This window comes from Talpa occidentalis, unplaced genomic scaffold (assembly GCF_014898055.3).
Source record: "Talpa occidentalis isolate TD23 unplaced genomic scaffold, MPIMG_talOcc4v2.1 talOcc4.4, whole genome shotgun sequence".
Classification (NCBI taxonomy): domain Eukaryota; kingdom Metazoa; phylum Chordata; class Mammalia; order Eulipotyphla; family Talpidae; genus Talpa; species Talpa occidentalis.
In genome coordinates this window covers 122,759,474-122,787,052 of record NW_023604295.1, presented here as the reverse complement: position 1 = coordinate 122,787,052, position 27,579 = coordinate 122,759,474, and the positions used below count along the sequence as shown (strand labels likewise).

At 43.3% G+C, this 27,579-nt stretch overlaps 1 long non-coding RNA gene across 1 annotated transcript in view; it reads left to right on the top strand.

Annotated features, from left to right (window-relative positions):
* LOC129146785 (uncharacterized) overlaps positions 1-23,297 on the top strand; it is a 40,592-nt gene extending 17,295 nt beyond the window's left edge. The window contains exons 4-6 of the long non-coding RNA XR_008553993.1: positions 2,804-2,873; positions 10,713-10,932; positions 23,195-23,297. This is a non-coding gene — a long non-coding RNA (uncharacterized LOC129146785). The remainder of the gene's footprint in view (positions 1-2,803; positions 2,874-10,712; positions 10,933-23,194) is intronic.
* The last annotated feature ends 4,282 nt before the right edge of the window (positions 23,298-27,579 follow it).

Here is a 27,579-nt window from a genome sequence, read left to right as displayed (position 1 = left end):
CCTCATTTCTAAGTCTCACCTTCTGTCTCACTGATTACCTCCCTTCCAGGAATTCTGATGTCATTACCATCACCTCTGCCTCTGTTTATCTTCAGCTGCTCCTTCTTGTGGCTCAGTTCTTCAACATTTACACTTAACTCACTCCTATCTTTGAAAGAACTTATTTCTTGTCTCCCCGTTGTTCTCACTACTAGTTGCTCATCAGTATCACCAGGGGAGCTTTTTAGAAGTGTATGGTTGCCCAGGTTGTACCTCATAACAATTAAGTCAGAATTGCCAGGGTGGGATCCATATGTCAGAAATTTTTTCTAAGTCTCCCCAGATGATTCCAATGTATAGTCAGGATTAAGAAACATCAGTCTAACATTAATCCCTAAATATTAACCCCTTCAGCTACCCCTGTCTATCCCCATTCATTGCCAAACTTCTGCCTCTTTCCTCTGAACCCTCACTCAAATGTCTACCAGTGTAATCTGGCTCCTATGTTGTCCACTTCCATGCCAGTGACAGAGCGGGGAGCAGAACAGGCAGACGGACCTAAGACACTGCTGAGGGGAGCAGTGGACAAGAACAAGGTTTGTTGTTGCATGTGGGTATCTCCCTGGCCAGTCGGGAATCGAATCCGTGCTGCAGAGGCTGCGGACGAGTTCACAGCACTGTGCTCAACCCGGGAGCTGCCACCAGGAGGCCCCTCTGCCCATTCCTGTTGGGCAGTCTCATTCACTTTCTTGGCCTTTATTGCTGTCCAAAATGCTAATGACTCTCCCAGATCCTACACAATTTTCTTCACACTCTGTATCCTGAGACTCCACTCTGATCTCTCAGGAGAACCCTCAAATTCAATTGTGAAACTGAACACTTGTCCTCACCCCACACTCCCAAACATTCTCTTTCTTTATTGTTTCCTATTTTAATTCATATCTGGTAATGCCCAAGTAACTTAGCATTATCCTTGACCTATTCTTGGAAACCTCTCGTCCTGTCGATCAAGTCCAGTTTGTCCTGTCCCTGAAGTAAGTTTAGTCATATAATCCTCTTAAATATTATCTTTTTTTTTTTTTTTTAATTTTTTTTTTAAGATTTATTTATTTATTTATACAGGCACTGGGTACCGTCAGAAGCGCGGGAGGGTGAGAGAATTCACCAGAGCCAGAGCGGGGAGCAGAGCAGGCAGAAGGACCGAAGGACACTGCTGAGGGGAGCAGCGGGCGGCAGGAGAGGTCTGCGCGCCATGTGGGACCCTCCTCCGGTGGCCGGGGAGCAGCCGGGGATCGAACCGGCGCCGCAGAGGCCGCGGGCAGCTTCGCAACCCAGCGCTCAACCGCTGCGCCACCGGGGAGGCCCTTAAATATTATTCTTGAGCAGCCCTTCTCTAATCCCTACACTTGGTTTGGCTGCCTGCCATGTGAATTCAAGGCATGCTATCCTGGCCCCCGCACAGCACTCATCAGAGCCTATAGGGATGTTTCCCCTGTGGACGGTGAGTGAGATTCAAGGGGCTCAGAGCCACAGCTATCACCCACCAGTATCTCAGAAAAATGCATAGGTGTATACATATAAGGTTCTCAATATTCTCAAAATTTTTTTAGTTGAGTTGTGACTGTTTGTTTGAGGGGATAAGCTGAAGAAGAGAGTAAAATAGGTGGGTTCTCTATATACTCACAAATAAGTATATCCATGGAGAGGATTCCAAGTGAATTCTATTTGGGAGAGTACTGCAAAAACTGCATGTAACTTCATTTAGAAGTGCTGATTCTTTTTTTTTTTTCTTTGAATATTTATGTATACAAGAACTGGGGTACAGGCAAGAGGTGCAGGGGGTGAGAGGATTCACCAGAGACAGAGTGGGGAACAGAACAGGCAGACTGACTGAAATACACTGCTGAGGGGAGCATTAGGCGAGACAGGAGAGGTCTGCTGTGCCATGTGGGTTGCTCCCTGGCCGGCCTGGGATCGAACTCGTGCTGCAGAGGCTGTGGATTGCTTCACGGTGCTGCTAACCCCTTGCACGAAGAAGAGCTGATTCTAACAGCTAAAAATAATGTAATGTGTAGTAGAAGTTGCTAAGAAAGTAGACCTTAAAAGTTCTCATCAAGAGAAAGAAAACCTTGGGCCTCCCCGGTGGCGCAGCGGTTGAGCGCTGGGTTGCGAAGTTGCCCGCGGCCTCTGCGGCGCCAGTTCGATCCCCAGCTGCTCCCCGGCCACCAGAGGAGGGTCCCACATGGCACGCAGACCTCTCCTGCCGCCCGCTGCTCCCCTCAGCAGTGTACTTCGGTCCTTCTACCTGCTCTGCTCCCCGCTCTGGCTCTGGTGAATTCTCTCACCCTCCGGTGCTTCTGACTATACCCAGTGCTTGTATAAACAAAACAAACAAACAAACAAATAAATAAATAAAAATGACTCTATAAAAAAATAATAATAATAAATAAAAGAGAAAGAAAAACTTGTAACTGCGTGGTAATGAATGTTAACTAATCATTTTGCAATATCTAAATATAGCTATCATTATATTATACACCTAAAATGAACACAATGGCATATGTCAATTATATTTGACTTTTTAAAAAAAGACATAAGGAAAAATAAGAAAAGATAACTAATTATGATAGCCCTTAGACCTAAATATATTCTGAAAGTCTATGTATTTTAATTCTATACACTAGTCTGAAATAAATAATCTTAAAAGAAAGGTTTGGTATACCTGCTGTAAGACCTCTTATATATTTATAAATACTATGGGCATATTAAATATTTGGAAATGTGTTATCTAATACCTCAAATTCTACCCACTTCTGCTTCCTAGAAAGAATCATGCAGCTGTTAACTCATTTAAAGAAGGCTTTTCATCAGTATCTTGCATCATATCAGCTAAGGTCAGTAGTTCACATGTGGTAGGAGTCTTAGAGAAAAGCTCAAATTTGGTGATGGGGTTATTGGTTGAAATTCAGATGTTTGTTTTCAAAGAGAACAAAGCCAAAAACAAAGCAAGACACTAAAGTTCTAAAAGATGTTTTTCTTACATTTTCATTAAGTAACAGTTTCTGAAATCTAAAATAATTCCAGTTACCAGTCCGAAGAGGCTGTTTTTCCATTGTGGCTTGTAGGAATTCCGGGGTTAATAATTTGTCTCAGCACCAAACCCTTGGCTTCATTTTCCATTACCCATCTGCACATTTTTGCATGCACATGGGCTGTTGGTGTGCATATGTAGCCAGCCTTTGCATGTGGAATGAATGTACTTTCAAACAGCAGACCCATAAAAGTTCTAAGGAAGGCAGCAAGTCCGTGAGTCCTTGGAGGGGATCCAGCTGCACACTGCAGATGGCGCTGCTGCAATGGGGACAGATGTGTTCACAGCTCCAGTCAGGCCCCTTTGCTCTATGACACCTCTGTGCCTGGGAGGATGGCACTGATTCATGCATTTATTGTTTGTGAGGGGCTTTCACATAGCACTATGTATGAAATTCATGGAGGAATGTAATGCAAGTCTATTTTTAATGAACACAGAATAATGTCTGCTTCCCTTTGTTTGAACCTTGGAGCAAAAAAAAAAAAAAAGAATTGGTCTAAAGGCTAAACCAGTAGCTGATACTAATGAAGAATAATAATAGTCATCATCAAACTCTGTAACTTGCTGTGAAAGAGGAAACAAATAACAATGGGATACTTATGGTCTTGGTGGTGTCACCATCTTTTTCACTTAGTGTCACAGAAAGCCAATTGTCTAGTTAAAGTAATGGTTTTTATAAATTTAAGTCATGTCATTGCCTGAGGAGGTTACTATATGGGATTAGAGGGTGGAGGAAGTATTCAATCTAAGAAAGAACATTTAAAATGTTAGAATAGGGGCCTCCCTGGTGGTGCAGGTGTCAAAGTCTCAGTGTTATCAAGCTATGGGCAACCACTGTTGGATCCCTGGCCCCGGAGGTGACCCACACATGGCGCAGCAGCCACTCCTGTCTCACCCGCTGCTCCCGTCAGCAGTGTGTTTCAGTCAATCTGCCTGTTCTTCTCCCCACTCTGTCTCAGGTGAATCCTCTCACCCCCTGCACTTCTGGCCTGTACCCCAGTTCTTGTATGCATAAATAAATGAATCTTAAAAAAAATTTTTTTTTAAATGTTAGCATGGGCTGTGGTAGAAGACAATGGATGCCTTGATGGGTGGGTGTGGTATGATAACAAGATGAAGTTCATAATTTGGAAAAATGCAGAGCAAGGAGCCACAAAGAAGACAGAAGGAACAACCAGAATAATGGGAGAAATACCAGAGGAGGCTAGTGGGTGATAAATAGACGCCAAGAGGAAAGAGTTTTCAAAAAGAGGGAATGAGCTTTAATAAATTGTAATAATGAGTTTTGTAGATTTGCTTCATTATAGTATTTTCTTTTGAATTTTATGTCCCCTCTCCACCCCACCCTCTATATTATTGTGATTAGTGATCCAGAAGCACAAGTACCTATTCAGATGCTTCATAAGGATGTTTTGAATAAGTCTACCATGACCAAGCGTTCTGACCCAAATATTGAATCACATGAGCCTAGAGTGGGGCAAAGTGTCTGAGATCAGGTTATACTGGAAATTGTGAGCAAAGGATTGCCACAGCATTTCCTTTGCTTTAAGCACCAAGGAATCACAATGACAATATCAGGATGTGGAAGCCTCCCCATTCTTCAGTAATGTTTACTGCCTAAATAATGACCTTTATGAAGGTCTTTATGCCTTTTTAAAAACAAAAATTTTTAGAATGATTTCTACTCTAAAAGTAATATTCACTAGGAAAAAATTCTCATCACAAAAATGTAAAAAATGGGAGGGGCCTCCCTGGTGACACAAGGGGTTAAGCCTCAGCACTATGAAGCTTTCCGCAGCACTGCAGCATACTGTTACAGGGCAGGGAGAGGGGCACCCCAGACCCCGCAAACTTGCCTGCTATAAATAGGTTCTGCCATCCGCTGCATCAACACAAAACATATGAGACTTTAATGGGAAGGAACTTTAATGCAATTAGGAAACAATACAGGAAAGGCAAAGAATCTAGTTTCTAAATCAAGCACCCAAAGTTACCCGTCCCCTTGTGGGTAAAAGTCCACCCAAGCAGGATTGGCCCAGAATAAGGCCCCAAAGCCTGCCACAAGTCTAAGGCATCTTCCAGTGGGGACCCACAGAAAAGGATCAGAAACAACCAGACAAGTCTCAGAGGAAAAGAGCAAAATCAACAGCAAGACAAAAACCACCATCATCACCTCCCCACGGTTCTCTCACCCACATCTGTGTCACCCAGTCCACAACCAAAAGAAAAGTATAGTTTCTTCAAGGGTCTCTAGGCTCCATATGCCTCCTCCAGGTCTCCTTCTGGCTGTCCATACCGCTTCCTTCCTTCCTCAGTCTCCTCTGCATCTTCTTCTCTCTCTCAGCTCCACCCTTCTTTTGGATGGGACAGGAAACCTGGAACCTCCCCCTTTCCTGAGGACCGCCCTGTAACAACTGTAGCATGAATTCCATCCCTGCCCAAGGAGGTGACCCACATGGTGCAGCAGACCTCTCCTGGCTTGCCCGCTGCTCCCCACAGCAGTGTATTTCAGTGGATCCGCCTGTTCTGCTCCCTACTCTGTCTCTGGTGAATCCTCTCACCCCCTCCCCACCTCTGGCCTGCACCCCAGCTCTTATATACATAAATAAATAAATCTATATATATAAATAATATATATATATAAAATTGAAGTAAATCACCCATCACACCAAGATCCAATCTCTGTTAACATTGTTAAGGGTGCTTCGTTTCTCTTTCCCCTACACATTTAAACTTTCCTTTTTCACAGTTCTGACACCTTTTTATAAATATTTTATGTTGCTTTTTCCCATTTGACATGGTATAATTAAATCAGTTTCCCACTTCATTATAAAGTCCTCATAAACATTATTTTAAATTGTGCATTACATAATTTGATTAACAAGGCCCCTATGGTTAAACATTTGTATTTATTAATTTCTAATTACTTTTTTACTGGTATAAACAAATTCTGCCTTGACCGCCTTTATTCTTCCAGCTTTTATATATTTTTCACAATATTTAATTTAATAGGTTAAGAAATATGTTTTCAAGTCTATTGATTTAATTTGCTAAGTGGCTTTCTAGGTTAAGTCTCAGTAGTCTTTGTTATAAGCACAGGCTTTGGAGTCAGATCCGGGTTGAATCCTGGTTGTAGACCAGCATTAGACCCTTAGAGGGTTTTAGATACCCTTAGAGGACTTCACCAATGGCAAGAGCCTGGAGTGCCACGCACCCCCCACAGAATTAACTTTAAAAACACATACAATATCTAAAGATGTGTGGTAGGAAGTCTAATGGATGGATGCTTCCCTGTGGTGACTACCTTAATACCAATAGTTCTTTTTGATATCAGATTTCAAACTTTATTAAATTTGTACCATATTCTTTCATACCCCTATTTTAATAGTCCACTTGGCACTGGCTGGTTCACATATAGAGCAATGGGACTCTGGAGAAGTGCCTGGTGCACCTTTGAGAATTCAGAAAATCCATGGGTCTCTCTCAACCTTATCTTTATTTATTTTTTTAAAGATTTATTTATTTATGCATACAAGAGCTGGAGTACAGGCCAGAGTTGTGGGGGGTGAAAGGATTCACCAGAGACAGAATGGGGAACAGAGCAGGCAGATTGACAGAAATACACTGCTGAGGGGAATAGAGAGAGAGTCAGGAGACGTCTGCTGCACAATGTGGGTAGCTCCCTGCCCAGGCATCGAACTCATGCTGCAGAGGCTGTGGATAGCTTCATAGGTTGCATCTTAACCCCTTGCGCCACCAGGGAGGCCCCTCAACCTTATCTTTAAACTGAAGGTAATAATACCTATTTCCCTGCTTCTTTTAAGTGTTAAATCCATTTTCTTGCTCTGCACAGAACTGCCATTTAGTGAGTACTCAATAAATAATTGCTATTGTCGCCACTTCGTAAGTGCTGATATGTTCTCAGATACCAGCAAAATTAAAAAAAAATCTTTGCAGGCCTCCCTGGTGGCACAAGGCATAAGACGCAACCTATGAAGCTGCCCACAGCCACTGCAGCACGAGTTTGATCCCCAGCCAGGGAGCTACCCACATGGCACAGCAGACCTCTCCTGACTTGCCCACTGCTCCCCTCAGCAGTATATTTCAGTCAGTCTGCCTGTTCTGTTCCCCACTCTGTCTCTGGTGAATCCTCTCACCCCCTGCACCTCTCAGTTCTTGTATGCATAAATAAATAAATCTTCAAAAAAAAAAATCTTTGCTCTTATAATCATTTTAAAAAACAATCTCAATCTTGCTTAAGTTTCCTTGGTTTTTTTTTTTTTTTTTTTTTTTTTTGCTTATTAATGAAACTGAAGCTTTTTTCCACATGAATTACTAGGTCACATTCTCAGAATTGTGTGCAGCATGGGTTCAAATCTCAGTTCTTCCACCCATTTGCTCACTTACAGGCTTTTATTGGCAAACAATGGAGACCTCAGCTCAATGGGACTAAATAACATGATAACGTACAAACCCCCATAAGACAGAGCTGCACAGAGGACAGGAGCTGAGGGCTGGGGGGTGAGGAGAGTGGGAACAAACATGGTGATGATTCTGGCTTGTTTCCCTCTGAAGACTTGGCTCTGCCGCAACCTCCTGATCACCAGATGCCTATAGTGCTTTCCAGGTTTCACAACTTCATGTAAACTAGAGGATTAGGGAAGAAACATCCCGATATCCTTCCTACTTTTTCCATACACACATAGATAGCTCCAAATCTATAAGAATTGACAATTGCACAAAATTCAGTCTTTCCAATTAGTCAACCCACCCTTCATCTCAAATCTTCGTTTAGTGAATTCCATTTTTTCTATAGTTTCTCTCATATTGTCTTTACAATGCAGATTAAGATCATTCCAGATATAGTAATTGCTCCTGACACTTGTCATTTGTAGCTCTAAGAACAGCATGTTGGAATTTTCATGTGACTGCCCTGTGATTTTTTTTTCCTATGTCAACTTTGTGATCATTTTTTAGCAATAAATATAGAACAAATTCACTTTTTTTTTATGTTAAGCTACCTTAATATTAGTACAGTACTAGACAGACTATTTTATAGTTAATTCCAGTCACACTGTTCTTTGACTTGAGCCAAACTGAATCATTTTCGAATCCTCAAACATGCTGTGTGCTTTCTTGCCTCTTTGCCTTTTTTTCTTAGTACTTCCTGCTGGCAAGCACTATGCCACTATCTCCCTTTCACTTTCTCCTGCTTGGAGCCTAACTATCAATGTTTAATATATTGGAAATACTTAGTAGGGAAATAAATAAAAAAATTTCATTCAATGGACAATAACCAAAAATGAACAAAGAAGGAGGAGAAAGATGGAAATATTTACTAAAATAAAGATACACAAATTGCTAAGCAACTTGATTATTAAGTATAGTGGCCAGCAGGGTGATGGAAATTAGGGAAGCCATGGTGAAATCTGAGCCTAGATCCTGAGATTTGTCCTTGCTCTCTTCTCTTTTTTAAAAAAAGATTTATTTATTTATGTATACAAGGACTGGGGTACAGGCCGGAGGTGCAGGCATGGGGTTTGTGTATGTGTGAGAGTTAGACACATTCACCAGAGTCAGAGTGGGGAACGAAACAGGTAGGTTGACTGAAATATACTGCTGAGGAGAGCAGTGGGCCAGACAGGAGAGGTCTGCTCTACCATGTGGGTCACCTCCCTGCCTGGGATCGAACTTGTGCTGCAGTGGCTGCGGGTAGCTTCATAGGCTGACGCTTAACCCCTTGCACCACCAGGAAGCCCCTTCTAACTCTTTTCTTGTGAAGTGGCATATGCTTTGTAAAGTGCACACAGAATATACAATTTGATGACCACTGGCACACACACAATTCATGAAACAACCATCCAGTTCAAGAGAGAGACACCAAAAGGTTCCTTCAGGCCACTTTTCAATTGGATCATCCCTTACCCTGAGTCCCCAGCAAAGGTGAAGTCCCAGTAACCCTTGGTTGACCTTCTGTCACAGCAAGTTACCTTTGTTTATTCTTAAAGTTCTTGCAAATTGAATTAAACAATACAAACTTTTGGACCTCCCTGGTGCAGGGGTTAAAGACACAGCGCTATCAAGCTATCACCAGCCACTGCAACATGATTTCGATTCCTGGCCAATGAGATAGAGAACCCACATGGTGCAGCAGACTTCTCACACCTCTGGCCTGTACCCCAGTTCTTAGATACACAAATAAATCTTTAAAAAAAAATACAAACTTATACCCATCATTATTTGCTTAAGAGAGATTCATCCTTGAGCTTATATGTGCCAATAATTCACTTTTTTTTTGCTTGTTGTATTTTGTTATATGAATACATCTCCATTTATCTAGTACAATGTTGATGTACATTTAGGTTGTTGCCAGTTTTTGTCTATTTTAGGTAAAGCTGGCATGAACACTTGGAACATCATTTAGTGGACCTGGGCTCATTTATCCCAGGCAGATACCTAGGTCACAGAGTAAACATATGAGAGTTCTACTTCCTCTGTGTCCTCAGCAATACTTGGTATTGTAATCTTTTTAACTTCTGAAAATTTAGCCTGGCAGGTGTGTAGTAGTAGTGGTATCTTAACGTAGCTTTAATTTTACTTTCTTTAATGATTAACGATCTTGAGCATGTTTTCATATTCTTTGTCTGTCTGGATTTTGGATATTGATAAGTTTTATGCATGAGATTGACCTGATTACTATTAAAGATGCTAGGATTGAAAGATACAAATAGTAAAGGTGAAGGATTAAAAAATTCCTCTGGTTGCTCCAGGGAGGGCTGACTGTAGGGGGCACAGGAGAGGCAGAGGGAGTATTTAGAAGACTCTACCAGTCCTGCAGAAGTGGGTGGTAGCTCAACTTAGAGTGGCATAGGACTTAGAGACAAATAAAAAGCTTCAACATATATTTTGGAGGGACTCTGACAAATGTACCCATAGACTGAATCTGGGAAGGAAAAGGTGGAATCTACAGATGGGCTGGAGGGGGAGTGAACTGTTTCCCACAGTGTAGGAATCTGGGGCAGTGTACTCCTTGAGTGTTGGAAGGGAAGTTAGAGCAGATGAAAGAAGAGACTGAATCACGCCAGAGCAAACTGTGCTACCCCCAAAATTTAAAAAAATCTGGTTACAAACTGTGCTCAAAGAAACACTGTGGAGGGAGCAGCACTGGACTTTGATTTGCTTCCCTGCCTTGCAAATGAGCTCTGGGGCTCTGCTGCAGTGTGAGTCTGCCAGCAAACTTATATAACTTCATTTATCACTAATGTTGTTGGGCTTTTTCCTTTCCAAGAATAAATATGTCTCTACAAGATGAAATAAAAAATCTAAAAATTTAAAATTAGATTAGTTTGGAAATTATGGGCACTTTTCTTCTTGTGTAAGGTCACTCTGCCCTTGCAGACCAGTGCTGGGGAAGTGACACATTCCTTTCCTCTTCCCACGCTTCTGCTTATTTTCATGCAATAAACAGCAAATCCTTAACACTTCAAAGGCTTAGTGCACATGACAAATATTTTTATTCTCTATTAAACCTTTAATTTTGTTATGTTATACAAAAGCAGAATGCCTAGCCACAGGTTTGCCAAGCTGTTTCTCCTCCTAGCCTGACTTCCTTTTTTTAACCCACTACCCCACCTGCTTCTAGGCACAACCCTGGGAAAGAAAGCCACACTTAAGGCACCACACAGTACCAAGCCAGTTCTATGTGGAAAACAGAATTCTGGCCTTGCAGAAACAATAAGATGACTCTTCAAGCCTCCTGCTTAGATCTGTGTGACCCTTTTCAGTTCTTAAGCCAGGTGACAGACCACATAAAAAGGACCTCAGAGTTAACAGTGGCTGACGACAGAGTCCCCGCGTATGAGGTAAGCACTATTATTATCTCCACTTAACATGAAAAGACTGAATTCAGTCACTTGCCCAGGATCATTGGGTAAGCATCAGGGACAAGATCAGAACCTAGGTTTATCTGATTCTAAAATGGAAGCTGTCATTGGTGCCCATGGAGCAGAAGTTGTGTGTGTACATCAGAGACCTCCTACTTACTAGCTGTGTGACTCTGGGCAGTCTTCCGTGGGGGACTGTCATGGTGCCCACCTCATTGGACATTGCAAGAATTAAATAACCATATAATATACATATGCAACACTTAATACTGTGCCTATGGCATGTTATGAGAGTGTTAACTATTACTTTAAAAATAGCTTTGCTGGGCCTCCCTGGTGCCTCAAGGGATTAAGACACAACCTATGAAACTATCTGCAGCCACTGAAGCATGAGTTTGATCCCTGGCCAGGGAGCTACCCACATGGCACAGCAGACCTCTCCTGACTCGCCCACTGCTCCCCTCAGCAGTGTATTTCAGTCAGTCTGCCTGTTCTGTTCCCCACTCTGTCTCTGGTGAATCCTCTCACCCCCACACCTCTGGCCTGTACCCCAGTTCTTGTATGCATAATAAATAAATCTTTAATAAATAAACATAAAAATAGCTTTGCTAAGATATAATTCACATGCCATGTAATTCAAATATTTAGTGTACAATTCAATGATTTTCAGTATATTCAGAGTTATACAACTATCACAATCAATTGTATTTATTTATTTTTAAAGATTTATTTATGCATACAAGAAAAGGGGTACAGGCCAGAGGTGCAGGGGCTGGGGGTGTAAGAGGATTCACCAGAGACAGAGTGGGGAACAGAACAGGTGGGTTGACTGAAATACACTGCTGAGGGGAAGCAGCGGGCGAGTCAGGAGAGATCTGCTGCATCATGTGGGTCACCTCCCTGGCTGGGGATCGAATTCGTGCTGCAGTGACTACTGATAGCTTCATAGGGCTGCATCTTAACCCCTTGCACCATCAGGGAGACCGTTATTACAATCAATTTTAGAACATTTCATTTCCCCCCAAAAAAATTCAGCACCCACTAACAATCACTTGCTACCCCTTCCCTACCACTAGTCCCAAGCAGCCACTGGTCTACTTTTGCCCTTATAGAGCAGAAAGAAACTATTAAATATATAAAATAGTTAATATTCTGGATATTTCCTATAAATGAAATCTTACAATATGTGACCTTTTTGTTTCACTTAGCATAATACATAAAGGTTCATACATATTGTAGCATGTCCAATACTTCATTTCTTTTATTGCAAATAATACTGCCTCCTATATAGAGATACATTTTATTTATCCTATTGACAGATGAAGAGGCATTTGAGTTGTTTCTACTTTAGCTCTACATTATTCATCATTGAATAATGATGCAATGAATACTTGTGTGCAAATTATGCACAAATGTTTTAATTCTCTTTTAGAACTGAGAATGGAATGGTAGTTCTTACCTGGCACTGCCTCTCTCTCTTATACATCTCTGAATATGTAGGCACATGATTCTCACAGACAGACATATATCTCGTGTTTTTGTTCTAAGGGATCTAACAAGGTAAGTGTCCTCCTTATTTCACATGACACTGGGGGAGTCTTGCCTTATTATCCCTCTGGCTATAGCTTTGTTCATGGTGCAGCCCCTTCTCTGGCATGCCCACCCTCTTCCCTTGCCAATCCTTTGGGTCAGAGCTCAGGCTCTGCCTCTTGTGGGAAGCCTTGCTTGAACCTCATGGTGGGAAAGATGCTCTGTCCTGTGCCCCATCATCACGCTTGACACACTCTACCGCACTTCTCACAATTGACCAGACAGCGAGATCCTAAGGGAGAGTTAGTCTTCCTGTCTTCCACGCCAAGCACAGGGTCTAGCGGGCAATGTCTGCTGAAGTACTGTTGATTGTTGATTGACATTAATGAAGATGGCACCAGATCCAGAGCAGAGAAGTTGTGATCTATCAGACTAGTAAAATCGTCTCTGTCACACCATGCAGCCTCAGTTGGAAATGACAAAATGGAAAAACCTAGGGGTGTTCAGATCAGGAAAAAAGAAGCTTCACTCTATTATATCATGTAGAACAACCTTCTTATAAATAGTGAGTCCCCTGGGGAGAGTGTTGCCTGAAGTTGGTATGTGTGGCACAGGGCACCCAAGATGCCTTCAGTCATGCTCGAAAGGCAGATCATCTGTTTCAATGTATATTAGAAATAAATGTAGCTAGAATATTAAACACTATATTGTTGTGTAGGAGCAGACCAAAATATTTTTTTAAAAGATTTTTTATTTATTTATTTATTTGTTTGTTTGTTTGTTTGTTTGTTTATTTATTTATTTATTTATTTATTTATTTATTTATTTGTACAAGCACTGGGTCCAGTCAGAAGCACGGGAGGGTGAGAGAATTCACCAGAGGCAGAGCAGGGAGCAGAGCAGGCAGAAGGACCGAAGGACACTGCTGAGGGGAGCAGCGGGCGGCAGGAGAGGTCTGCACGCCATGCAGGACCCTCCTCCGGTGGCAGGGGAGCAGCCGGGGATCGAACCGGCGCCGCAGAGGCCGCGGGCAGCTTCGCAACCCAGCACTCAACCGCTGCGCCACCAGGGAGGCCCGACCAAAATATTTTTTAATTAAGAATGTTCAAAACACGATTAAAGACGTAATAGAGCAGATGAAACACAGTTATAGTAAATATTGTATAGCTGGTACAAAAGAATTCAAGTTTCAGAACACTACTGAAGGATATTTAAAATGTGAAAAGTTCAAAGGATAAAGTACATTTTACAAGGCCATGTTTTCTCCACCATGGCAGAGCATATGAGTTGCCTGTGATCTCTTTAAAAAGTGGGTTTTGATTCAGATAAGTATTGTGAACGGAATGTTTGCATACCCCCAAAACTCATGTTGTACCCCATTTGGAGACAGGTCCTTTGGATGATGAGTAAGTCATGAGAGTGAAGCCATTATGAATGGGATTAGTACCCTTCCAGAAAGAGGACAGAGAATCAGCTCTCTTTGCATCATGTGAGGACACAGCAACAAGGCAGCCTTCCATAAACTAGGGAGAGGATCCTTTCTAGAACCCAGCCATGCTTGCAGCCTGACCTCAGACTTCCAGTCTCCAGAACTGTGAGAAATCCAGTCTGCGATTATTTGTTCTAGCACCCCAGACAAACTAAGCCATTGGGTCTGCAGAGCTTCCAAGTTTCTCTGTTTCAAACAGGCACCCAGAGGACACTTCTGGCCCCATGCTACACTGGAGCAGAAAGGTTGCAAAGTATAAATGAGAGGATAAAGTAAAAGCAATAACACTGCCTCTCCCGTTCTATTCTGCTCTGACATTCTTCTGGGTGGTCTGTAGATGTTAAACATATCAGTGCTCACAAAAATCCTGTAGGTGTTATTGCCATCTCGACTTTACAAATGAAAATTTAAAAATCCAATTGGGGGCCTCCGTGATGGTGCAACGGGTTAAGACGCAGCATGTGAAGCTACCCGCAGCCTCTGCAGGGCAAGTTCGATCCCTGGCCAGGGAGCTCCCCACATGGCGCAGCAGACCTCTCCTGACTCACCCGCTGCTCCCCTCAGCAATGTAGTTCAGTCAGTCTGCCTGTTCTGTTCCCCACTCTGTCTCTGAGGAATCCTCTCACCCTCCACCACACCTCTGGCCTGTACCCCAGTTCTTGTATGCATAAAAAATCTTTTTAAAAAATCAAATTGGTTTGACTTTTGATCACAACTTTGTCTTTATTTTCCTTATTACTAATATAAGTCAAGCCAGAGGGATCTAATCATCACCTGACTTGGCCAGTGTTGTTTCCCAGCATTTGTTCCATCCCATGTCCTCTCTGTGGCCTCATTGTAAGTCAAAGTGATCTGCTCCAGGGATCAAAGCCTGAAATGTTCTCCCATTTCCTTCCCCATATTCAAAACAAAAGAGTTCTGGGCAAGGGATGCATTTCTGTCCCATGGCTATTTCATTAAAAAAAAAAACAACAACACTGAAACTGATAAGAAATAAAACAAACTGATAATAAATAAAACAAATATCAGTTACCTAAGGGTAAAAATATGTATACACAGACATATTCACATATGGACATATAGACAAACACATACACATAATGCACATTCATGCAGACACACACGCATATACACACATATGTGCACATATACACATTTCCATATAAGTGCAAATGTGCACAACAGCTTTAGCTGCCTGTAGGGGATTTATGTTGTCTCTAATACTTTGAATTCAATTCCACATGGTACTCTGTGAGTTAAATACTTACACTTATTTGGGGCTTTTTGGTTAAGATTTCAAAGAGTCTGATTAAGAATAAATCCAGGGCCTCCCTGGTGGCACAGCGGTTGAGCGCTGGGTTGCGAAGCTGCCCGCAGCCTCTACGGCGCCGGTTCGATTCCCAGCTGCTCCCCGGCCACCAGAGGAGGGTCCCACATGGCGCGCAGACCTCTCCTGCCACCCGCTGCTCCCCTCCGCAGTGTACTTCGGTCCTTCTGCCTGTTCTGCTCTCTGGTCTGGCTCTGGTGAATTCTCTCACCCTCCTGCGCTTCTGACTGTACCCAGTGCTTGTATAAATAAATAAATAAATCTTAAAAAAAAAAAAAAGGAATAAATCCAAGAAAAAAACAACCAAGGTTTCATTCGGGGGATCCCAGGACGCTTTTTAGTGAGGGAAGGGAAGATTCATTGCAGATGAGAGACAGGTGCATGAGGCACCTTACAAAGACTTCACAAATAGAACTTTAGTCTCTACCCGCTAAACAGCAGATTTCAAACACCTGAGGGCTTAGGGTTCAATGTGGGCTGTTGCTGTTGTTTGGAAATGTCCATGCAAGTACAGATCCCTGACCTCTCTTGAAAAACAGGAAGAACTGGCAACTCTGGTCCAGACTCCTGCATCATCAGCCTCAGCTACTTGCAGCAAGGATGTGCTCTCCATTCTGATTATACCAACAAGTCTCATTTGTGCCTGTTACATACTTGGCACTGTAGGTACCTGCGTTTAGAATCCCTGGTTTATAAGATGGGCTCATAAAGAGCTAACATTTTTTCATCATTGTCCTGAGGGAAATTGGGCTAAGTACGTCAGAACACTGAAAAGCAGTTTCTTTTAACAAAATCAGAGCAGCCAATTCACCCAAGAATCATTCACTGAGTTTGTAGGACCTGATTGCCCTCATTTAAACATTATCTGTTGCTCAGATATGCAAGTGACAAATTCCCCTGCTCCTCCTGCAGTGCAGCTGGTCATCAGTTGGCATACTCGTCACTCATTTCCTGAGAGGCTCATTTTAAGAGTTGGAAGGGAATTTAGAGGTGGCCCAGTAATTTTCCCATTTGGTTTGCTTGTTAATAGGAGGTTGACTTGCAGATTATTGCAGCATCAATAGAATGGATGGAGGTTTTTGTGTATGGTGTGGAAAGGTGATATCCAGAGACCCGAATCATTCTTTTCAAAAAAGCAAATACTTTTTCACACTCAGTTGAGAGGTTGGAGAATATTACAATCATCTGACCAATGAATTGCATTCATTCAATAAACATTTATTAAGCACCAACTTCACACCATGCACTGTGCTAAACTAGAGACACATGATAAAGCCTAGGTCCCCTGCCCTGAGTTATTCAATCTGGAGGCAGTTATTCCAAAACTCCCTGCAAAGTAGATGGTGCTATCTCACAGATGAAGCAAAGACACATCCATTAGAATCAGAAAGAGACCTCAGAAAACTCCCATCACTTTGTCTTCAAAGAGACACAGGGGTTGATCCATCTAGCATTGTACGAAAATCAAACAAGCCAACCAGACTGTTGGGAAAATGGAGTAGCTCAGGTTTTTTTTCCCACCCTCCTGCTGCTGGCCTTTTCAGCTGGCATCTGTGTACTTGCTTTCCCCCAGGTTACATTACCTGCACATAACGTGTTGTTGGGGGTGGGGAGGGGTGTTTGGGAGTGTGACTATGGGGTACATGCAGCTTGCAGACACCTGGGCCAAAAAGCTAGGAGCACAGGGCGTGGGCCTATGTAAATGCAGACACCTGGGATGAGGAGTAAGCAATAAAAGGGGAGCCTCAGCTCTGGTTCACGGTGTCACTCTAAGGCTAGGGGGCTCAGTTGCTTCCTCCCAGCCTGCTGGTGTCCCTGTGTCTGGTCCCCTGATTCAGAATTAAAGGCGCGTTAGAGACATCAAAGTCTCCAAAATTCTCTTTTCCTCTGCCCGAATCAACAATGAACCTGCCTGGCCTGGGATGGTTGCACAACATAGACACATTTTGCTTTGAAAATGATCTACCAGGGCCCTAAGACACTTCCACCAATCTGATCACTCTAGGCAAGGGTGAAAACTCCAGAACCTCAGTCCAGAAGATAGCAGATGGGGGTTGGGGGAAGCAGGCCAGGGTGGGGCTGTTCAACTACAGGGAGCCCAGCTTCTTAGGCACTGCCACTGCCAACTGCTGGGCCACAGCAAAGCTCCTTGTTGTTGTTAGAACAGCAGGGTTAGTGAGAAAAGTCAGAAATTGTGGTTTGTTTCATGTAACATCTTCATTTTTGAGAGTTGAGGATCACAAAATACTTTTAAATCCAGAGTCGGTTATAAGATGGCTCTATAGGCAGATTTCAGCCCCTACACTGAGATCTCTGAATCTAGGTGAACCAGTGCCCCACCCCTTATTTTATTTAACATGGAATCTTACCAAGAGCTGGCAAGCTGGAATTTGCTTTTCCAAGAAGCCCCAATGGGCCCCTCATGTTTTTAAAAATCCAACATATGGAAATATTCAAACTTCCTACAGATCTCAGTCCCTCCATCTCCCTCCCCTATTCTTGCCTTCTAGCTAAAATTAATCATTTTCATTAAGAATGGAACTTGAACACATTTATTGATCCAAGTTATTCTTTAAGAATAATCTTCAAAATATATGAGTAATATGTAAATATGTAATTTGGGCCTTTCGACACTAATCCTTAATTTTTCATATTCATGTCATTCTGGCTTGGAATCAAAATTCTTTCCTGTGCTCTTGTCCTTTACTTCTGGGCTGATCTTGAGCTAAATAAAAAGGTACTGAGTGGCTTATCTTTCAATGCCTACAAAGACTTCATTATCTCCCTTTCACAGGTGTTCTATTTGCCCTGCCTTGATTGTATAAGCTAATTACATGAAAGATTTTTTTTTTAAATATTTATTTATGCACACAAGAGCTGGGCTACAGGCCAGAGGTGGGCGGGGGGGAGCGAGGAGAGGATTCACCAGAGACAGAGTGGGGAACAGGAACAGGTAGACTGATGGAAGTAGACTGCTGAGGGGAGCAGTGGGCAAGTCAGGAGAGTTCTGCTGCACCACGTGGGTAGCTCCCTGGCCGGCCAGGGATCGAACTGGTGCTGCAGAGGCTGCAGACAGCCTCACAGGCTATGTCTTAACCCTTTGTGCCACCAGGGAGGCCCTAATTACATGAAAGATTGTTTTTTGCTTCTCCATCTCTATGCCCCAGTAGTTGCTTTCCTTTTACTCAACTGCAGCTGAAGCAAGATAAAATTTAAGTGCTTTGCTTTTTGTTTTTATTCAGACAAGATATTTTTATTCTTTAATTATTTTATTACAGTTTCTCACGTCATTAGGACTTAATTTGTACACAATAAGTAGAATTAATTTTAATTAGTAGCCTTGGATTGTGAACTTTCCTTAGCAACATACCAGAAAAGACCTAGCTTTCTGAATGCTTTAAGAACTTCCATGCTTTTCTAGAATTGTACTCTAAAAAGAAAAACAAAAAGATACATAAGTGTATGTCCCTAACACAATCTATTTATTTAAAGCACTTTAATCACTTTGGGATATTTATTTATCGCAGTTGAATCACCCTGGGACACTTTTACTAACGTTTGGGGTTTTTCCAGGTCTCCTTACAATAGTCAGCAAAAGGATCATCAATACTGTCCCTTCCCTGCCCATACCTGTCCCTCAGGAATTTTAAAGTGATCACTTCATTGTCACGACTTCAAGCTGAGACCGTAAGAGTTAGTAATGCCTAAATGTGATGTAATTTTCTGAGAATGAGGAAAGTGACAATTTATGGAACCCAAGACAATAAAACAGCTGGCATTTTTAGCATTTTTAAATTGCTTACTACATGCTAGCATTGTTCAAATCCTTCCGCCCCTGCCAGCTCGCTGAACTCCTCTGTTCATCCCATTCTTCCAGGGGCACAGCTGAGGCCTGGAGAGGCCCAGTAGCTGCCCAAGGTCACAGAGTGGGGCCAGGGCACATTGTTGAACCCACGCCTCTGCCTCCAGAGCTGAAGCCTGTGGACTTGACTGCCCTGCTTCCTGCTTGAGGAAAAACAAGCAGGGATATGGGAAAAGCCGATGTGTTTTTTTGTCTCACAAGTTTGCCTTGCATAGCCTTGGTTCTTTCTCTTGTCCCACATTCTTTTTTTTTTTTTTTTTAAAGATTTATTTATTCATTCATACAAGAACTGGGGTACAGGCCAGAGGTGTTGAGGGGGGGATGCGGTGAGAGGATTCGCCAGAGACAGAGTGGGGAACAGAATAGGCGGATTGACTGAAATACACTGCTGAAGGGAGCATGGGCGAGTCAGGAGAGGTCTGCTGCGCCATGTGGGTACCTCCCTGGCCAGGGATCAAACTCATGCTGCAGTGGCTGCAGATAGCTTCATAGGTTGAGTCTTAACCCCTTGCACTACCAGGGAGGCTCTTGTCCCACATTCTGCACTTACAAATTCCAACAGTCTATTTACTGGGGTGGGATGGCATCTCATTATTTAAAGGTATTCATAGTTCTTTGGAAGAAAGGGTACATAAATATTACAGAACCATTTTCTTCACAAGGCAAACTTATGAAGAGAGGAAATATATGAATTGTATTCCCCTGAATATATGATGCATGTAGTTCTCATTCTAAATAAGCAGAGGGAAGCTGACTTTCTGATGAGTCCAAGGAAGGTGGTTGCTGGAGTTCTTGTGCACTTCCTTGATGCCGGCTGCCTAGGTTCCAGACTCGATGTCAAACCCTGCGAACACCCACACCAGAAACTGCCTCCACACAATGGCTGTGCCTCCTTGTGCCTTTCTGCTCAAACTTCTAAGTGCCAAATTCCATATGAGAATGAGGCAGCAGCAGCAATAGACAAATAAATTGTGATATTTTCATGCAACAGAATACCACTTAGCAAGAAAAAATGAACTCAATATATGTACAACATGAAATGAATTCATAAGTATTTATGTTAAAAGAAGAGAGACACAAAATAGTATCTACTGTATAGTTTTATTGAAGCAAAGTTTAACAAGGGTATAACCTAGGGTGGTGGGTGGAGTGTGCATGAATTGGGAAGGGGCATAATGTGAACTTAAGAAGGGAACTGTTTTTAAAAAAAAATATTTATTTATTTATGCATACAAGAGCTGGGGTACAGGCCAGAGATGGGAGGTGGGGGGAGGTGAGAGGATTCACCAGAGATAGATTGGGGAACAGAACAGGCAGATTGACTGAAGTACACTGCTGAAGGGAGCAGCGGGCGAGTCAGGAGAGGTCTGCTGCACAAGGTGGGTTGCTCCCTGGCTGGCCAGGGGATTGAACTCGTGCTGCAGAGGCTGTGGACAGCCTCATAGGCAATGTCTTAACCCCTCGTGCCACCAGGGAGGCTCAGGGAGCTGTTTTTGAATGTGTTTCCTGTCAGGTATGAACTGTTATGAAAGCCATAAGGTTGTGTATTTGTGTCTAGTGACTTTATGCATGTTAAACCTCCATAAAAAAAATAAAATGAAATAACAAAAAGCTTGAAAACTGTGGAGTTGCAAAGGCATGAGAGGATCAGTTGAAGGCAGAGCTCAGCTCAGAGTGGGGTTTAGAAGTCAAGCTCAGGGATCTGACCTGAGTGCACCCAGCCCAGGACCTTGAGGAGAGGCAGGATCAGACTGAACCATTGAACACTTCCTCCTCATCATTTTGTATGGGAGCTGGGATGGAGGTGTTAGAGGTAGAGATTACCTGAAACAGCCCCTTGTCTGACAGAAATCCAGTTGTGCTTCTGTTGACTTGGGAGGTGCACACTTTCTGTAAATACAAATATCCACCCAGGAAGTAGGACAAGAGGAGAGACGGCTATGTGTATCTACCCCTCCAGGTGAGGCTTTTCACATTTTAAAATTTCTTTAGAGGCTGTGTCACCTTGGGCTTAGAAAACCTTGGGTTCCCCAGGGCAGGCCTTCAAGCCTAGGGACCTTCATAATCTCTCAGTCAACCTACCCTAACTCCTGTCATTGTTCAAGTCTTCCTCTATTCTTCCCAGCATTTGCATGGGGGAGGAAGAGGTCACTACTGGTCACACTGACCTAGAGAATATGCAAGAATCACAAGGTCATTTCCATGGGGACTGGATATAATTTGCACATTCTCACTCGGGCATGCTGTCAAAATTCAAGGAATTTTCCATATTAAAATTAAAGACAAGTGTTTTCAGAAATTGAATTGAACAGATGATTTTTTAATGTATCTGACTCATAGCTGCAGGTCTTTGTGTGTTTTTGAGCTGTTTCTATGTCATTTTCAATAAGCATTTTAAATACAAAACAATGTTACAGAGGTATCACCATAAAAGGGGAAGTATAGGGCAAATGAAGATTGCTCAGGCTTTTGTGCCATTAACCTCTATGGGAGCATGAATTTGGAGTATGCATGCCTGATGGTGGACACTTGGAGGATGGTGTGGGCATGTATAATGGGCACATCTGAGCCGAGAGACTGAGTACATAAGGGCAGCGGCAGAGGGCAGTGCAGCGGAAGACGGCGGAGCTATGGCTGAGGAGACTATGAGAGAACGCCAGAGAGCAGAGTGAGTAAAGATTCACCAGGGGCTAGGAGGGCTACCAGCCTCCCAGCCCCGCAGGCACCCCTGTCTGCCTGGTGCCTGGTTGCCTCACTACAAGTGGCATAGAAAGATCATTATAAGCCTGAAAAAGCTGGGCCTCCCTGGTGGCGCAAAGGGTTAAGACGCAACCTATGAAGCTGTCCACAGCCACTGCAGCACGAGTTCAATCCCCGGCCAGCCAGGGACTAACCCACATGGTGCAGCAAACCTCTCCTGATTCACCCACTGCTCCCCTCAGCAGTGTATTTCGGTCAATTTGCCTGTTCTATTCCCCACTCTGTCTTTGGTGAATCCTCTCACCACCGCTCCATCCCCGACCTCTGGCCTGTACCCCAGTTCTTGTATACATACATAAATAAATCTTTAAAAAAACAAAAAAACCTGAAAAAGCCACTGAGGGCTCCTGGACTCTCTCTTACCATCTGCCGGGGTCCATAGAGAACCCGCCCTGTTCCTTGCTGGCACGATAGTCCATGGCAGCTGCCTTGGACTAGCTAAGAGGAACTGGAGGACAGGGCTGAGCAACCAGATGAAGCTCTAGAACACAGAAGGTAGGTGGACTATGGAGGAGAAGAGCTCTTGTTTTCTGTGGCCCAGCTTGAAGTCTGCTTAGAAGGAAACACATAGAAGAGAGACACGTAGAGACACTTAAAAGAAACACGTGATAAAGGGGGAGGCTGACGACGACAGCTGTTACCCTGAAGCGGTATCTCCTTTTGTCCCAGCTTTCTGGGACCTGCTTCAGAGCCCCTTTCCTATGGTTCCCCACCAGAAGGTGCCTTAGACTTGTGGGAAGCTTTCAGGTCTCCGCAGTCCCACTTCAGGCCAACTCTGGTTGGGCATTGGCTCACAAGGGCATGGGAAATTGAGTGTTTATTGGGACACTATTATTCTTTCTTCTCTCTGCACATTAATTCTACTAAAGATCTTTCAAAATGCAAGTCTGCTTTGGCTTTATGAGCATATTGGCCAGATTCCTTTAGAGTGTGCAAGTTTGTTTGGGGACCGCAGGGTGCCCCTCGGTCACATGCTAATACTTCATGTATATCCATGTGTGTACTTCAGAATGTATACACAGAATAATGCTATGTCAGTAATCTGAGCTCTTTTTTGATATAAGCTTCTTCAGGGGCGGTCCTGTATTTTTCATCAGACACATCAAAGTAGCCACTTACAGATCATTAATATATTATGACGTTTGGATTTAAAACAAATGCATTTCAGCAAATGTAATACTCAAATTTGGAAAATGAGTGTGTGTGTTTATGTGTAATATGTAATTAACCTTCAATTTACAAATGGATTACCTGAACCTTAACGTATTCTTAGGAGTGCCTGAAGAAATTCAGACAATATAACTTCTGATCAAGACTTTTTCTGGGGGCCTCCCTGGCAACGCAGGGGTTAAAGACACAGCGTTATACACAGTGTTATCAAGCTATCATCAACCACTGATGTAAGAGTTCGATCCCCAGCCCCAGGGAGCAACCCACATGGCTCAGCAGACCTCTCCTGTCTCACCTGCTGCTCCCCTCAGCAGTGTATTTTACTAGATCTGCCTGTTGTGTTCCCCACTCTCTCTGGTGAATCCTCTCACCACCACCACCCCCAAACCTCTGGCCTACATCCCTAGTTCTTGTATGCATAAATAAATAAATCTTTGAAAAAAAATGACCTGTTCAACTGGCTGGAAAGGTAAAGATCAATCTTCGACAGCTCAGGTAAAAGAAATTGTGAGGGGGCCTCCCCAGTGGTGCAGTGGTTGAGCGCTGGGTTGCAAAGCTGCCCGCAGCCTCTGCAGGGCAGGTTTGATCCCGGGCTGCTCCCCGGCCACTGGAGGAGGGTCCCACGTGGCGCGCAGACCTCTCCTGCCGCCCGCTGCTCCCCTCAGCAGTGTGCTTCGGTCCTTCTGCCTGCTCTGCTCCAGGCTCTGGCTCTGGTGAATTCTCTCACCCTCCCGCGCTTCTGACTGTACCCAGTCCTTGTATAAATAAATAAAATAAAATAAAATAAATCTTTAAAAAAAAAGAAAAGAAATTGTGAGGATGAGTTGCCCCAAGTCCTGTTTGAACAGATGGACTAAATCATGGACCGATGGACTGGTGAGCCCTGTCCATGCAATCTGGCCCACCACACTGACCAGCAGGCAACATGATAGGCAAAAAGCATTAAATCATGATAAATGATTACCTCACAATCTCCTGGAGGGAGAAAGCTGAGAACCTGCATGTGCATTTGTAATGTACCTCATTTGCACATACCGGACTGTGACCCAACCCAGAACAAGCTGCTCCCCTTCTCCCAGCCTTGGCCTCATGGACTTACCCTTTAAATATCCCCTCCTGATCATGCCTAGCGAAATAAGCCAGGAAGAAAAAGAAAAATACCGGATGGTCTCAGTCATAGCAGGAATTTAGAAATCCTAAATAAGGGACCAGGAAAAGACTAATTATAATAAAAAAAAATCAAAATCAACAAGCAACTATAAACCAGAGACACACTACAGAGGGGGAGAAGGGAGTAGGATCAAAACACGGGGGGTGGGAATTGTACGGGGACTATCACCAAGATGAAAATGCATACATTGTGCAAAAATGAAGTAAAAAATATATATAATAAATATCCCCTCCTAACTCTCTTCAAGGAGCCAGGCTAATTCTCCTCCCCACCCCACCCCTTCCCAGATACATGGGGAGGTTGGGAGGCTGGGGAGTTGGGGAAGGTGGGGATAGGAAGTAGGGGTGCGGATGGGAGTGCAGGGGGAGGGTGAAAGGGTCAGCTTTGTGCAGGAGACACCAGCTGATTTTATTAATCTAGGAGGACTTGATCACTACCAAGTTTGATGGGTGTGAGAGGAAAATTGGCTGGTAATTAAGATTCATGGGATTTTTTTTTTAAAACCAAGGTTATTAACAACAACAACAAGAAGATAATCCACGATGACCAAACTATAAACATAGTATAGAAAGGATCTGACACTACATTTGTACGATCTACTGTACTCATTTAGCCCTAAATCCTGTCAATGGCATTAACATGTCATTTATCTCAACCATAGAGTTTTTATATTTCCATAAAGTCTGTGCCCAAGGTGAGTTTTGCACTTAGCTCACCAGAGTCTTCTCCTTGAGGTAGCCTGCACTTTATAGCAATTAAATTCAACAATGAGACAACATGAATGTGAAACACATTTAAGTGATGCAAAATAATGTAAAACAAAATGCAGCCGCATATGCATTTGTTGATGTAAATACTCTGCCATGCAGCTACCTTAAATTCTACATAGCATGATCTTAGAGTGAGGGAGAAAGTGAAACCATAGTACTTTCTAGGCCCAGGTGCAGCAGGCCCAGGTGCGAAACCTCCTGATCAGCAGCTTGAAGCCCATCAAAAGCAAAGCAGCAGCACTAACCGCTCCTGTGCTGAACTAGTGTTTTAGCAATTCCCACATTACTTCAGTGCCTGATAACCTTTAATCTTACATTTTTGTGCTCCTTGAGCACAAAATGTATCCTCAGGCTTCACATGAGAGACCCTTCGGTCAGTGCATTGATGTTCTGCAGCTCAGTTGCAACATGGGTGTGGGTAGAGGTATCTCCATATCTACAAGCAATTCTCAGACACCTTCAGGTATTAGCCAACTCGATGCTGACACTATCTCCCTGGAGATAGCATCAGATTCCACAGGTTTAGGGTTTGGTCTTACAAGACCACCCTCCACTTTAGATACAGGTCACAAGCCCCAGGTGATTGGTTACCTGTGTTTCTATCCAGCCAGCTTCAGATTGCCGGTTCCCGTGGGCTTTTCGTCAGCTTCAATTTTCTTTCAATTAATTTGCTAGAATGACACACAGAACCCAGGAAACCTGTTTACTCAGTAAATCACCAATTTATTACAAAGAATACTAAAGGAGTGGGCCTCCCCTGGTGGCGCAGCGGTCGAGCACTGGGTTGCGAGGCTGCCCACAGCCTCAGCAGTGCCAGTTCGATCCCCAGCCACCGGCGAGGGTCCCCCAAAGAATACTAAAGGGGGCCTCCCTGGTGGCGCAAGGGGTTGGGACGCAACCTATGAAACTGTCCACAGCCACTGAAACACATGTTCGATTCCCAGCCAGGGAGGTGACCCACATGGCAGAGCAGACCTCTCCTGTCTCGCCCACTGCTCCCCTCAGCAGTGTATTTCAGTCAATCCGCCTGTTCTGTTCCCTACTCTGTCTCTGGTGAATCCTCTCACCCCCCTCCCCCACACCTCTGGCCCATACCCTAGTTCTTGTATGCATAAATAAATAAATCTTTTAAAAAAATAGAATGACAAAGATAAGTCAGAATTTTTTCAGGATGTAAGTGGTGATTTGCTTCGTTCTTATGATTCTTACATGTTTGTTTCCCAAACTTCTAGCCTAAAAAGATCACATCTAAGTGTTACACCTCCTGCAAGAATGTACAGTACAATGATTCCCTGTTCCAGGACATTACATGCTTTAGTGAGTCATTAACAGACTTTGGATGTTTTGTTTTCCTACTAAGGTGTCAACTGAACTCGTAATCACACTGAGGGTCAGCATGGTTTCCTTTTAGCTGATCTAGTACATATTTAAAGATCTCCTGATGTCCAGATCCAAGAACATCATCATTCATGTGCTCACTGTGAAAGCAGTCACAGTTGTCTTTAAAATCTACAAACAGTTCTCGGAATGGCTAATGTGCTATTTATGCACAACAACCCCCAAGCCCCCCATCCAAACATTATTTTGGTTGTGCTGGAACTCCCTGGGTTCATCTGTACAGACATTTATTCTGTGACAAGTTCATTTCTTGCTATGAGAATTTTAACTGTTTTCTATTATGGTTTTTGACTTCCTTACTGCCAAAGGGTAATTGTATCCAAGATCTTTTTTCTTATTTTTTATAAAAAGTCTTGTTGATTCCTCAAGATAAGGTGGGATTTCTTTCTCTTTATATTTTTCCAGCTAAATTATTTCGTGTATCAGAGATAAATAATACATAGAACATAATCATTCATTAAGGACGACAAAGTTAACTCATCATGAATCTCCTGGAACTAAAGAACACCCCTTTATCTTTCCTCTCAGAAGGTATTGGGCTACAAAATTAGAACAACCCAAGGACATGTTGGTATGCATCTCTGTGCTTTGGTTGCCAAGTACAAGAGGTGAAATGAGTTGCTGATATATATCTTAGGGGGTACACACTCGTACTGGACAACCCGAAAATGACTGCCCTGTACTAGAAAGAACATCGCGCTCTCTTCAGTACTTTGAAGCTTCTTTTACTGTTTGTGGCTGCCCGTACATGCTGGGTAGCTTAGTTGGCTGGAGCATTAAGTACCAATTGTTCCACAGGAGAGAACAAGCCCAGAGTCCTACAGGGCCCCTGAGCCAGGAATGCTCAGCACAGAGCAAGAGGAGAGAGGCCAGACATGAGCCCTGCACGACCACTCAGATTCTATCAGGACAGCGCGGGCCAGGGTAGAATCTGGCTGACAGGCCCTCCCTGAAGCTGAGAGATACTAGGGCTACTTCCATTTTTTTTTTTAAAGATTTATTTATTTATGCATATAAGACTTGGGTACAGGCCAGAGATGCGGGGGGTGAGAGGACTCACCAGAGACAGAGTGTGGAACAGAACAGGTAGATCTACTGAAATACACTGCCGAGGGGAGCAGTGGGCAAGTCAGGAGAGGTCTGCTGTGC